This window comes from Monodon monoceros, unplaced genomic scaffold (assembly GCF_005190385.1).
Source record: "Monodon monoceros isolate NGI ecotype Baffin Bay Population unplaced genomic scaffold, NGI_Narwhal_1 Super_Scaffold_11, whole genome shotgun sequence".
NCBI lineage: Eukaryota > Metazoa > Chordata > Mammalia > Artiodactyla > Monodontidae > Monodon > Monodon monoceros.
This window is the reverse complement of record NW_021703767.1, coordinates 64,478,268-64,493,609: the sequence shown is the minus strand read 5'-3', so window position 1 is coordinate 64,493,609 and position 15,342 is coordinate 64,478,268.

The window sequence follows — 15,342 nt, the reverse complement described above, 5'->3', positions numbered from 1 at the left end:
AAAAAAAAAAAAAAAAAAGATAAACTGAGGCATATTAAAAATTTGAAGAGTTTATTTGAACAAAACTCAATTCGAATTGGGCAGCATCCAATCTAGCAGACAGAAAGGAGCTCTGAGGAGCTGTACAAAACGAGAGACTTTATAATAGACACAAGGGAGTGGGAACAAGCAAAAAAGTGGGTTGGTTATTGTAAAGTGACTTTCCTTTAGGGGATGGCAGGAATCTTTCAGGCAGAAAACCTAACTAGTGCTTATCAGGTGATCCCTGACTGATTGGTTTAAGATTCCACTTCTGGGAGAGCTGAAACTGTAATTAAGTTAAGCCTCAGTTTGGTGACTTGGGGCTTAGTGACTCCATTTTGGGCCACTTGTCCTGTTTGGAACACTGCCAATAGGATGTAAATTCCAGGAGAGTATTCACCACGCCTATTTCGTTCACTAGATGGCTTCATATTGAGCAAAACGTTGCTCATTGCATAGAAGATGCTCATGATAATTGTTTAGTGAGTGAATGAATGCATGATTTTGTCAAAACATTAGATAGAATCATAAAAAAATGATTAAAATAATTGAAATAATTACTGAGGTGCTTTTTTATATTTACATGAATTTTCAAATCTTCTCCAGCAAGTTCTAATTACATCTACAAGGAGAAAAAGATCATTAAACACACATACATAATTATCTTTCTTTAGCATGTCTCTTCCCCAACCCCAGCTAGTTTAAAATTCTCTGTATTTCCCAATGTATTTTCTGTGCATGTTTCACGTTCTTTCTATTTTAGGTTACACTCTCATTTTGATTAGAGGAAAGTTAGACCAACCATATATACTATTTATTTTAGTTACTGAACCCATTCCTCTTTGGTTAAATTAGGGGCACTTCTGACTGACTATATTTGTTCTAACTGAACAAAGTTAAACAGCTGTTGGAAGCACCAGCCCGCCAATGCCAACTACATCCTCATCTTTCTTTCTGTATTTCATTGAGCTCCACACCTGCAAACCACCAATCGGCACAGCACAGATCATCAGCAGGCTGTGGCTGCTCATTTTGGTCACTTCCTCTTTTTGAAGGAACCAATCATGCCAAGAAAAATATCTATAGATGCTTTTCCCTGCTATTTGAGAAAACTAAAAGGTGGAAATTAGCATTAGCTAAATTCCATTGTAAGTGATGAACAGAGTCCTGGTTTGGAAAGGTTTGTGTGTGTTGGAGGAGGGAGCTACCCTTCCACTCACAATTGGAAACATCCATAACAAGGCCATTTAGTCAATATATATTCTCTTCTTTAGTACGTAAGGGTAACCTGAATAAAAGGTTTGAATTACAAAGCAGCCTAATCACACACATTCTCTGAGCAATGACAGCTATTTGTGTCAAGAAAATAAAGAGGCCGAGAAAATGAGTGAGAGAGACCAGGAGGGAGAGAGAGAGCACAGGCAAGAGTTACCCTTCTCACATGAAACGGGAAAACTCAGTAGAAATTAGATTTTTTTTATTATTGAAAAGTTAGTGTTTTATATCTCTGGTGAGATTGTTATTCACAGGGAAAAAAAACCCCCACGTATTTCTAAGATTTTAATAGGACTTTTTGCCTCTTCCTAAATGCAGAGAACAAGCTCCAGGGTCACCTGTTACCCCTTCCTCCCTCCAGCCTCCTCCCCGTCACTTTGGCCACATGGTGTTTCTAATGTGTAGTAATGGTGCAGCTGGAAAGGCATTTATGTTCCATTTTCCCCCAATAGTATTAAAACTGCTCCATCACTGCCTGTAATGGGGGCGTCTGTATTTTCTCTCGCCTGTATCTCTGACATGACATAATGCCTGCCCTCACCAGTATGCTATAACACAGAGGTAATGGAAACATAACTCACCCTAAATCACAGTCAGTGTGCAGGCAGGGCTCATTACAAGTATAAGCTAACTATTTCTTTAAGGGGGGTTGGGGGAGACCCAGAACTTAAATGGGGGAAGGGCAGTGGAGGGGGGGGAAGAGCCACTTAAAAGCAAATGAGGATGAGATGAAGCAAGTTTCTGGAGCGTGAGATTTCCCCCATACAGTTTTAGGTGAGTCCCCTATTTGGCTGAGATCAGTAGCAACCTGTCACCATTCTTAGCTCTGTGGCTATTTCCTGGACCACTTGAAATTGTAGGTTTCAATTCATTTCCTAGGAAACACGGGTCCACCTAATCGTATTTCTGGGCCCAGAGACTCCTGGGCTAATAGTATTTACTCTTGGAAGAGGTTCTGAAAAATGGTGTAGTGGCTGATTCCTAGGACTGAAAGACACGGGGTGAAAGACAGTGTGTTCTCTGTAATTCTTTCAGTTATCAAAGCCTGACATCCCAGCCATTGTCCTGAGATTGTCTACCTGCAGTAAGGAAGTCAAAGTTCAAATACTCCTAACTTTGAGTGGGCCTCATTGTTATAAACATGGTCCTTTCCAATCTCATTAGAAAACCAGAATGATTGTGTTTAGCCCTTGCGAAGTTCATGGCTTCATGGTTGGATGGCTGTCGTGTGACTGAGTTCATTTTCCCTTTCTCACATGGGAGAGCTTCTATAAACCACACCTCCTCCTCTGTTCTCCTTCTGGAATTTGCCCCTCCATCACTACTTGTAGGAGGCTATTTGATTCCCCTCATTTGAGTTGTCTTGCCACTGAAGGCCTAAAAGCTTACATCCAGTACCACAACCTTTTCCCAAGCCCTGGGAAATGACTTCTCCCTGCAGGTCCCAGCCCCAGGGCGCCTTCTTGAGGGGATGAACAAAGCTGGTGGGTGAGGGTTAGAGAATAAGGAGAGTTGCCCATCAGGACCTGTGCTTTTGGAGGTTGGTCAGCTGCGTCTACCCTCTGCAGTTTCATAGTGGTTTAAAAGCACATCCTGGGTGAATTGTCCTGAGGAGCAAAGACAGGGTATTCCTCTCCCCTCTTCCCACTACCACCAAGACAGCCAGTATTCTATGAGAGGCAAACACTGTGGGCAGCACATACACGGAGGCAATGTAATAGCCCCTGCCCTCACCTAAGGCCTCAAACTGGCCTTTAAAAAACCTGGTCTCGGGCTTCCCTGGTGGCGCAGTGGTTGAGGGTCCGCCTGCCGATGCAGGGGACGCGGGTTCGTGCCCCAGTGCGGGAAGACATGCCGCGGAGGGGCTGGGCCCGTGAGCCATGGCCGCTGAGCCTGCGCGTCTGGAGCCTGTGCTCCGCAACAGGGGAGGCCGCGGTAGTGAGAGGCCCGCCTACCTTAAAAAAAAAACAAAAACCTGGTCTCAGTGTTCATTGGTCTCCTGCCACCGTCCTTAGTTTATGTGGTTCCCTGTCTCTCAAAGTGACAGGACGCCAGAGCCTCCACTCAGGATTACCTCATGAACTAAGAAGCGTCGTAGAATTACACAGTCCTCGTGACACTTGGGGATTGTCTCTTCCACTCCTCACATTTTACTGTTAGACAGTCTGTGGTCTAGAGGTAGGAAAGGATCTATTTAAAGATACAGTTAATTAATGGTATAGGTGTGAGTAGAAAGCAGATTCCTGTTTCTCAGTTCTGTGTTCTTTCCACTATACACCAAAATGCCTTTAATTCTACATCCTGTTCTTACAGGGTAAAATTTTAGGTAATTATCAAATTGAAAATGATCTATTGTCACATCCATAGTGAAATGTTAATGACTGATAATAGCTTAATGGGTTGTCAACTTTTAACAATTTGCCATTCAACCAGCGCCTAAACATAATATAGAAGATTGAATTTCTTAAGATCGTATATAAAATATATTTAGAATGAAAGAACTTTGGGGCAGCCTTAATTGAAATTATATCATGTTATTTAATCGCCTACTTCCCTTAGGTTTTAGTATTGGGTTTATTTGTGTGTGTTGGCCAATGGGTATGCATTTATGTCATAGGATTTACAGCATGATTGTGGGAAGGGACCTGAGAGCTCACCTAGTCCATACCCTTTTTTTCGTGGCTACATCATCCAAGGTTACTCAGCTCATTATTTGCAGAGCCAGAACTTGTACCCGTGTGGGCTCTTCACACAGTGCTTGCGTTACCTGAGTCTAGGGATAAAGTGATTTGTAAACAAGGACATGTATCAAAATCACCTGGGTAACCTGGGAAACTTTTTGAAAGTATATATACTTATGTACTTTCTCTCCCTCAGCCCTACTTCTGATTCTGTAGGCCTAGAGAAAAGATGCAATAACTATAATTATTTTTTAAAGATTGCAATATAATTTACATACAGTAAAGTATGTAAATTTTAAGTGTTAAAGCAATGATTCTTTATATACACACATAGGTATGTATAAATATATACATACATACACCTATGTAACCACTGCTAAAATTAAGGTAAAATCAAGATTTCCAGATCCCAGAAAACTCATTTGTGATCCTTCTCAGTCAGTAAACCCCCCACTTTCATGGATGACTTACCTCTTTCACCATAGATTATTTTACCTGTGTTTGAACTTCATGTAAATGGACTAATAACAAGTACTCTTTTGTGTCCGACTTCCCTCACTCAACATTATATCTGTGAGATTCATTCATTGTTTAATATATCAGTAGTTTGTTCTTTTACATTGCTATGTAGTATTCCATTACATGAATATATCATATCCATTCTACTGCTTATGTACAGTTGGGTTATTTACAGTTTTTAGTTATTATGAGTAAAGCTGCTCTGAGCATTCTTGTATATGTTTTTGATGGACGTAGCACTTAAATCTGATGGGTATATATCCAAAAGTGGCATTGTAAGTGCTACATCATTAGAGTATAATCATGTTTAACTTTCAAGATACTGAAAAGGAGTCTTTCACGGTTATTCTAGCACTTAACACTCCCACCAGCGATGTGAGAGAGCCCTTGCTTTTCTATAGTACCACCAACCCCCTTGGTATTTGTTAGATTTTTCAATTTTAGATATTCAAGTAGGTGTGTGGTAGCTTTATTTTTCTTTTCTGTGATAATTAAAGATGAGCACCTTTTCAAATGCTTATTGTCTGTATCCAGCTTTTTTTCTGAGTATATGTATTGGAGATATCTTTTTCTAATTTGTAGCTTACCTCTTCACTCTCTTCATAGTGCCTTTGATGAGCAGAAGATCTCAGTTTTAATGAAGTCCAATTTGTTAGTATTTTCTTTATTGGTCAGTATGTTTTGAATATTGTTTATGAAATCTGCCTATCCAATTGTCATGATTGTAGTCTCCTGTGTTTTCTTTTAGAAGCTTGATTATTTTTAGCTTTCACGATCCATCTCAGAATATTTTTGTGTGTATGGTAGCACCTGTAGCTGTTAAAAGCTTTCCAGTTAATTTTTTTTTTTTTTTTTTTTTTGCGGTACGCGGGCCTCTCACTGTTGTGGCCTCTCCCGTTGCGGAGCACAGGCTCCGGACGCGCAGGCTCAGCGGCCATGGCTCACGGGCCCCGCCGCTCCGCGGCATGTGGGATCCTCCTGGACCGGGGCACGAACCCGTGTCCCCGGCATCGGCAGGCGGACTCCCAACCACTGCGACACCAGAGAAGCCCCTTTCCAGTTAATTTTAATGACCAGTCCTGATTGAGAATCACTGGAAGTAAAAAAGATTTAGAATCAGGTTTGGGTTCAAATCCCATTTGTGTCACTTATATTTGAGGGATATTTTCCGAATCCCTTTCTTCATATTAAGAACATGAAGAATAGTAATATCCATGTTTCAGGGTTTTAGAGATATTAAATGTGATAATTAGAGATTGATACAGAGGGGAAGCTCATTAAATTATTGCTATTTTTATTTAAGTCCTTTGCAAGCATGGAACATGTTAGTTTCATTTAACATGAAATGCAACTATTACAATTGTTTAGGTTCCGGTTTGTTTGTTTCAATCTCCATTGACCAATATGCACCTACAGGTCATTCATAATGATTAGTAGATTATCTTAAAGGATCAATTTAGGTAAGCTTTCCAGAGGTAAGGTGGCTAATAGCCTATAGAATTCAAATCGAGGATATGGGGAGGGGGAAGGGTAAGCTGTGACAAAGTGAGAGAGTGGCATGGACATATATACACTACCAAACGTAAAATAGATAGCTAGTGGTAAGCAGCCGCATAGCACAGGGAGATCACCTCGGTGCTTTGTGACCACCTAGAGGGGTGGGATAGGGAAGGTGAGAGGGAGGGAGACACAAGAGGGAAGAGATATGGGAACATATGTATATATATAACTGATTCACTTTGTTGTAAAGCAGAAGCTAACACACCATTGTAAAGCAATTATACTCCAATAAAGATGTAAAAAAAAAAAAAGAAACTAGAAATTCATGACAGGACAAAGGGTGATGAAAAAATCTGTAGCATTTTGCCTGAAAACATATATGTCATTCTAAAATTCAAATAAGAAGAACTCAAGGTAAAGAGAAAAATATTCTAGACCCAAGAGGTGATGAATGCTACTTTTTTTCTTTTGGGAAAATTCACATAAATTGCCTCTATTGGGTCTGTGCTCAGTATTGTTGCAGGTACTTTGCTCTGCCCCCAGGGGAGCATCACAGCCTTGTGCTGCTAGATACACACACTGTCTGCTCTTGCTAAGGCATTTGCATGTCTTTACATTCTGCGTCCCACTTAATTTTGCTCACAGGGTGGAGGCAGACCAGTGGATTTGTGTGTGTACCTTTGCCTTATCTGGTTGTCTCTGTTTCTCATCTTTAGGTCACATTTGATTTGAAGGGATACGCTCCATTGATGACATACTGTTTATAGAGGAGGTTTATATGTTTTCCAAGTGACAGCTGTCTGTGTCCAACCTCTTCCAAGCTTCCCCAAGGAACTGCTAATTCTGGTTGGTCAGAGTTTAAGGCAGTTGATTGGGTTCCTCTGACCTGAGACAAAGATGAAGTTTCTTAGTTTATTTAGGAGGTGATCCATGGAAGAAGAAATGTGGGAGAGGAAAAGTGAGACAGGGAAAAGGGAAATGCGTATATTTAGTTACTGGGGTGTTATGGGCTGAATTGTGTCCCCCACCCTCAAATTGATATGTTGAAGTCCTGACTCCCAGTACCTCAGAATGTGACTGTAATTGAAGGTAGCACCTTTGAAAAGGTACTTAAGATAAAATGAGTTCATATGGATGGGCTCAAATCTAGTATGTCTAGTGTCCTTATAAGCAGAGGATATTGGGACACAGCTGTGTACATGTGTTGTTAGTGTGTGTCCCAAAGAGGAAAGAGCATTTGAGGACACAACAAGAAGGTGGTCATCTACAAGCCAAGGAGAGAGGGCTTAGAGGAAACCAAGCCTGTGGACGCCTTGATCTTGGACTTCTCAGCCTCCAGAATGGTGAGAAAGAAAATTTCTGTTGTTGAAGCTGCCCAGTCTATGGTATTTTGTTATGGCAGTCCTAGCACTCTAGTATGTGGGGACAATAGCTCAGTCCTGCTGGATTGCTGCTCTGTTACTGGGAGGTGTAGCACTTGCCTCAGAATCATCCCACTAGAGGATGGAAAGGCTAGACCATGTATCCCCCAGTTCTCCTCCATCACTGGCGTGGGTTGCTACTGGGAACATTTAGCTCCCCTCTGCTTCCATATGGCAATTGCATGTGGCTGGTGGTTTGTACCTGATATGGGATACTGGCTCTGGACCTGGGCCTCATCAGGGCTGGCCTGAATTCAGGTGGGCCCAGGAGGTGTGGTGTATCATGAGCATCTGGGCCACTCCTAGTATTTCTACATGGTGATGCAGCCCACTAGTTAAAGTGGAGCGCTAAACGGCTGTGTGCAAAGCTTGGCCTCTCAGAGAAGCCTGGGCAACTTATCTTTTTCTTTTTTCCATTTATTTTTGGCTTTTCCATTCCTGTTGTCCTTGTTGCAGGGTGGGTTATCTGGGAAGTAGACACTGAAATGTCATTTAGAATGCAAGAATTGTATTAAAAAAGTGCTGTTGAGATTAACACTTATAGGAAAAGAAAGGAATCTATCCTGAGCAGAGGAAGACATTGGGTTGTGATACTGTCACAACAAAAGCCTTTGTCAACCCCATAAGGAACTCTGAGGCTGAGAGCCCTTCAGAGTTGTCTTGAGTTAGGATGAGAGGGTGGAACTTTGTATTCTCATAAGAACCGGACATTGGTGGCGGGCTTCCCCTGGGAAGGAGTCATGATCGTTAAGAAGCAGCCCTCATCAGCTGGAGAGGCCTGACAGCTAAGGGATGCTGGTTGGTAGCACCCTCGGTAGTGGGAAGAACAAGTCTTTCAGTCCCCAAAGGGGTTCTGGGCAGCACAGCATGTGTCATCTACACACATGTGGCTACATAGGTACAGAGAACCAGAGTCTATTCTGTTGATCAGCCCTATAGAGTCTCCTCTTCGGTCTGTCTTTCTTCATGCAACAAGTCAAAGGCTAATAAGGTAAAAAAAAAAAAAATCTAGATTAAGATTGAGAATGGTGTTGGGCATTTAGGCCCTCATGCTCCAGCTCAGTTTTGAATTGTGCTGTGAACTGGGTTGGAGTTATTGGAGCTGGTGCAGCTGGTAAAGAAAGCAACACTATTATTTCTCCTCGGCTACTCCCTTATTAAACTCATGGTGGTGGTAGTAGTGCGTATGCTGATCAACAGGGCCGAATTAGATCATTTCAGTGTTTTGAGTATAATAATCAAAGTACTTTCAAAGCCCACTACTAACTTGATGTTCATTGACTCCATAATTTCTAACCTGTCCTGCTCCAGCCTAAAGCAGAGGCTGTAGATGGACTTTGCTCATACAGGTTGGTATGTGAAATGAGCATATTAAAATCAACCTCAGGTGTATACCGCATCTCTTTGTTTTATCCAGACCACTTTGCATTTGCCATCCTGATATACAGCTTCTCTCTATAACTTGGGAAGCAATCTTTTTGGGTAGGCTGCTTTTAATGACTCATTCTGGATATGCTTCTCTTGTTTAACCTCAGCGCTCTGCCTTAGCCACTTCCAGCCCTGTGAATAAAGACCTTAAATAACTGAATGTCTAATTCCAGCTCTCAACCAGTTTGTGAGCTATCTTACTTCTTGCCTTCTCGGTCTTCTGATTGAACACAGGAGGATATTTACATTGTCAAGCCATGTGTTCTTAATTCTGGTCCAGAAGATCTAATCTCTACGATTAAGGAACATTGCTGGATGCCCCATCCCAGATTCATGGGATTATTCATTTTTAAATTGATCAGCATATCTGCTTGGTGTCACTTGAGTGGGGCCATGCAGAAGATCTCCAGGTCTAGATGCAGATAAAATTGTCTCAAAGCTGAAATTTACTCACTTTACAGTTCGAGGATGATATTTTTTCTCGTAAGAGAAATGCTCTGCTTTCAGGATGCTGCTCTTCCGTGAGTCTTCTGAAGTTGCCCCCACCAGGCTCTCCTCCGCGGTGGTTGTACCCCAGTCCATTATGTCCTCTGCAAGCCTGGCTTTAAGGCAAATCAATTCCCAGAAATATACCCAGGTCCCAACAAAGGAGGCCAGATTGCTGAGCAGTGAATCAGAGAGATAGTAAGGGGAAGAGGGGCTTGATATTGAGAAAGCAGAGAACATGCTTTGATACAAAGACAATAAACTTTGATTATGTAGTATGAAACTATCCCAGGCAATAGCAAGGAGAAGCTGCTGCCTCAGTAGTTCCTGAAATAGATCAAATTTAGCAGACAAGAGGGAGAGAAGCAGATTAAAGGAAGCAAAGATGAAGACCATCTAATGAGGATGTCATCTAAACTCCACAGTGTTGATATTTGGAATGCACACTATGTTTTGTTTTGCCACTTGTACATGACTTAGCTCAACGGCACCACAGGCTACATTGTCTAAAGCCAAACCATTTGGGTCATAGCAGTAGGCCAAGCGAGTTTAACCCTGCGGTCAAGGTGGGCCAGCCTTTCCTGGATATATTAGAGCTGATGATATAGAAGCAACAGGATTGGATGACTTAGAAACAGAACATTCCCTCATAGGCTTTATAATATCACAGACACCATACTGTTTCCTTTGGAATAAAAATTAAAAGTGTAACATCTAAAGCACACAACAAGGGACACAGAAGCATAGATAAGTACTCCTCCTATGCCTTTGTCATGACAAAGTGTCACTGAATACCTGCTACAAGCTGAGAACCTTCAGCAGTGCTTCTGATGGTGACCTAAGGAAACAGATGACTCAGTCTTGGCCCCTCAGCTGTTTCAATCTATATACAGAAGAGAAAGCAGCAAAGTAGAAAGACTTATGAGTGAAGAAATGTAAAGATGAGATAAGCGGAGGAAGGAACCATAATGAGGTTCATCCTATATAATAATGCTTAGCCACAAGAACAAAATCTCTCAGCTAGAAGGGCATTTTGGCATGATCTAGTCAAACCCTCTCATTTTACGGATGAGGAGAATGGTAAATTTCTTAGGCTCAAATAGCTAGTTACTCACAGAGATAAGATTAGAATAAAAAGGAGCTAAACCTAACTCAATGCATTGTTATACCAGATTCAGTGGTAATAAAGCATTTGTATGTGTGAATGCTAGGCAAAAAAAATAAAGCAACAATAAAAAGGTAACTAATAGGAAACCACTTCCATTTCTCATAGAAATACAGTTTAGCTGGAGGAAAAGAAAATCCACATTAAAAGATATCTGCTAAGAAATGGAGTAGGACATAAAATTCAATGTCGATTAAAATACTTGGTTAGGGTGAACTCATTTTTAAATCTATCCTGAAGAAGAAAACTAAAGCCCACGAGTCTAAACATTAAGAAATAATAAAGCAACTGTTGACCTAAAGAATGCAAAAGAGCATGGAGAAAATTTGAACATTTGCAAATCATCAAGTCAAAGCATTGTTTATCTGCAACTACTATAATTAGCAAATATGTATTAGCAAAGCAGCTATTTTTGAAGAACGAGCGAGTAAATCGAGTAAATACTTCAAGGTTGGAAAGGACAACGTTATTCTGCTCAGACATAAAATCTCTGGATTGAACATTATGTACCATCCTCCATGTGTCTTATACGACGTGAACAAGAAGAAAATTCCGAGATGTAGAAAAATGAAAGAAAAAAGCTAGTACTTTCTGGATAAAAAATAAATATGTGCTTAGTAGGGTATATATGCCTCCATAATGTGACATCTGCCCAGGTGTCTGGCCCCATCTTCTTCCATGTCTTTTCTTTGCCCTACAGTCCAGCCACACCAAATTACTTACAGTTCTCTGAATGTGTCTGGTTCTATGTTTTCTCCCACTCCCAGCTTTTGCTCAGTTTCTTTCAATCCCTTCCCCTTTTTATCTCCTTTTCTTTCATTGCTCATCCCATGTCCAAGCTTTGACTTACCCTGAAGGATTCAGTTCCTACTTCCTCTGTCTTGTCCCCCTGCTCTGTTCCACCATTTAGAACACCGTTTGCTGTTTTCTTTTTGCTTCACGGTATCCAGAGCACATAAGCTTCTCTCCTTCAGTGTTTAATGCTGATCTATAAATTGCCTGGTAGCATCTCGGTCTCATCTACCATAGTCTGCACTCTAAACATAGGGACTGCTTCTTATTCTTCTTGGTGTCATTAGATTTGGAGCACTCAGTTGCATTTATTGTTGAATAAACAATCAGACATTCTCATCCTTGTGCTCAAAGAGGAGGTTGTGGTCTTAGGCTGGGAGTTAATGGAAATAGTCCACAGTCCTAGATTACTTGACCTCAGAGTAGAGAGACTTAGTGTAAGGAATCATTTATTTCTCTAAACAAAGCAGTCTCTGTTATAATTAGACTTAATAACAAAGTGAACCAAATAGAAATAATGGAGACACCAGCATTCTGATCAGATGATTGAAGTGGAATGTATCCTCACGTGCCCAAGGACCCATTCTTTTTATCTTCTGGAATGGAGAGGAGCCGTTCTGTCTCATGTCGTCAAGCTTATGACTAAACCAGGTGTGGAGCGATCTCTCAGGCACCTGCCTTGGGACCTGTCATGAACGCTGGAGAGCTCGCTGCAGTGCATGAGATTCACGCAGCTTTTGATAATGTTATGTTATATGGTATTCGTTATTCTTCTAATGGTATTGGTGACACTTCAGAGATGAGAATGAACAAGATAAGACAAAAAACAAAACTAAGAGAAAAGTGGAAGTGGGCTCACTTATCCAGAGGCAGCAGATAGGTGTTTGACTCCTTGGCTGGGGCTACAAATCACCTCTGAAGGTGGGCAGCAAAAGCCCATCCAAGTGTAACAAAGAAGGATCTGGAACCCTTACCTAAAGCCATGAAACTAGACAAGGAGGAAAGCACAATACAATAACTCTCCAGCCAGAAGCTTATGCAAGAGTGCTTCATAGACCACGAACAAGGCTCCGTCTTTCTATATAAGCCTGAATTATTTGTCAGAAACTCAAAATCATCATAGGCTTTAAAATGTCCTTAATAACTTTTTATTGTATAGGGACATGAATAAGCAAAAAAAAAGTGCCTTACTGATAAACTTCAGACTTTGAATTATTGCCAAGTGTATGTTAATTAGTTGTATATCTTCTTTTGTAAATTTGCCATTTTCCTATTATGGGCTTAGTGTTTTTCTTAGTGAATTGAATAAATTCTTCAAAGTGATTACTTCATTGTTTAAATTTTTCCATTTGAGAAAATTAAATCTGTATCAAAAGAGCTAATTTTTAAAATTATTTATTTATCTAGCAGTCATTAATTGAGCACCTGTGATGTGCTGGACACTATTTTTGGCAGTTGCAATATATCAGAAGATGAAACAGACTAAATCTTTGTCCTTGTGAAATTTATATTCCAGTGTAATGTGTGTATGTGTATTAGTATGTGTGTGGGTGTGCGCGCGTGCATGTGTGCGCGCGTGTGTGTGTGTGTATGAGGAAGTGGGTAGCAACTAAAAAGCAAACAAAATAACACACATATGATGTGTGTGCTGTAAAAAAAAGAGAAAAATAGAGTGGAGTTTTGGGGGTAGGGCCTCAGTCTGTATCATTAAATAGCTTTTACTGATGGATGACATTTGAACAAAGAAAGGCCTGAGGAAAATAGGAGAAATAGTCAAGTGAGTGTTCGGGGACAAGATATTCTAGGTAGAGAAAACTACCCGTGCAAGGGATCTATGGCAAGAGTATCCCTGGTGACCTTGAGGAACACCAAGGAGGACAGTATGACTGGAACAGAATCAGGGAAGTGAGAATTTTAAGGAATGAGGTCAAAGAGAAAAGGAGATCAATCATGTGAAACCTTGTAGATCATTGTAAGGCCTTTGGTTTTTCTTCTGAGTGAAATGGAAAAGCAGTGGAGTAACATGACTTAGGTTTTAGCAAGGTCACGCTGGCTGTTAGATTGAGAACAGACTGCAGAGAAACATGGGTAAGAGCAAGGAAATCTATTAGGAGGCTGTTGTTAGTTTCTTGCTGCTGCCAGTAACAAGTTACCACAAACATGGTGGCTTAAAACAGCACAAATATATTATCTTACAGTTTCAGAGGTCAGAAATCTGAAATGAGTCTCACTGGGCTGTATTGAGGAGTCAGTAGAACTGCATATCTGGAGGTTCCAGGGGAGAATCTGTTCCCTTGCATTTTATAGTTTCTAGAAGCTACCTGCACTCCTTGACTTGTGGCCTCCTTCCAGAAATTGTGTCACTCTGACCTCTGCTTTCTTCATTGTATCTCTGTGACTCTGGCCCTGTGACTTACTAAATACCCTTGTTATCACATCAGCCCGCCCCCCCCCCCCCCGCCCCGCTCCACCACCCCGGACAGTCCAGGATAATCTCACCCTCTCAAGGTCCTTACCACATCTGCAAAGTCTTTTGCCATAGATGGTAACATAGTCAGGTTCTGGGGATTAGGACATGACATCTTGTTGGGGAGGGAGGTATGATTTTCTCTATCACAAGGCTGTTATAGTAACCCAGGCAGAAAATGATGGTGACTTAGACTAGGATGTTACGGTGAGGATAGTGGGGAATGGCTGGCTTTTGGATATTATTTTGAAATTAAAGTCAAACAGTATTTCCTAATGGATTAGCTTTGGGGTGTGATGAAAGAGACAGAGAGATGAGTCCAGAATGACTCCAAGTATCCGAAGCTTGATGACCCTGAGCTCTGTGAGGGTAGGCCACATCTGTCTTCTTTACCTCTTTGTTTGCAAGGCCTAACTTGCACAGTACCCAGCACATAGTAAATGCCTGATAAATATTCACCAACTTTAAATTTTCCTATTATAAAAAATAAGCACAATGGAGAAAAAGTAGAAAATAGAGGAAAAAAAATCAGCAACCCCCCCAAAAAAAACCCATCCCTAAACCTGCAGGATTATTTTAATATGTTTATTAGCTTCAAAATATTATATAGGCAGATTTTTTTCTTTTTATGTAATTTTGTGGTAGCAGTAAACCTGCCATTTTGTGTCTTTAAACTATATCTTAACATTTTGCCATGTTTATAGTCTTCACTGACATCAATTTTGATAACTTTTATACTATTTCTTTCAATGGATGTTTTATAATTTAAATACTCATTACCTTATTGTTGGAAATTCAGGTAGTTTTAGCATTTTCACTGATATAAAGGCATAATTAATATGTTCCTTGCATATTTTCCCCATATTATATTCTTAGAGTCTCAGAAGTAAGGTTACTAACAAAAAGTATGATTTTTTAAAATAAATTGTGATGCAAAGTGCCAAGTTGTTTACAAAACAGTTCTAATTTCTACTGTGGAATCTAATTTTGAGTATACCAGAATCTATAGATTCTTCCCAGGAATAAACAGTGTCACTGAAAAATGTTCCTCTTTCTTAGCTGAAAAACAGTATCTCATGTTTTTAAAACTATTGATGCCTTTTCCATTGTTTGTCAACTAGATGTAATCCATCTTCTGTGAATTATCTTTTCATATATTATATTATCTTTTCTTATTAGTATATCTGAACTCCTCAATTAATACAATTATAAAGTTTCTGTCCAGAAAAACATATTTTTAATAAAATTAGTTATAAATCAGAAAAAAAGTATGAAAATATCTAAAAAGCAACAGAGTTACAGATGGACACAGTAAGAACACAATAATAATGTGCACAATGAGGACACAAAAAACACAATCAGAAGGATGGACACAGGGCCAAGCTATGTTCATCAAATTCAAGCAGGTTTGAGTCCCCTGATCAGCAGTATGGTCTTCTTCTATAGAGCTCCCTCTGCATGTCTATCTGAAACATCTACAGTCATCAGTAAAGAATATCCAAGGCAGGAAAAGATTTCAAAAGACTGCTTTTTAAAAAAATAATTAATTAATTAATATTTGGCTGCATTGGGTCTTTGTTACTGCGC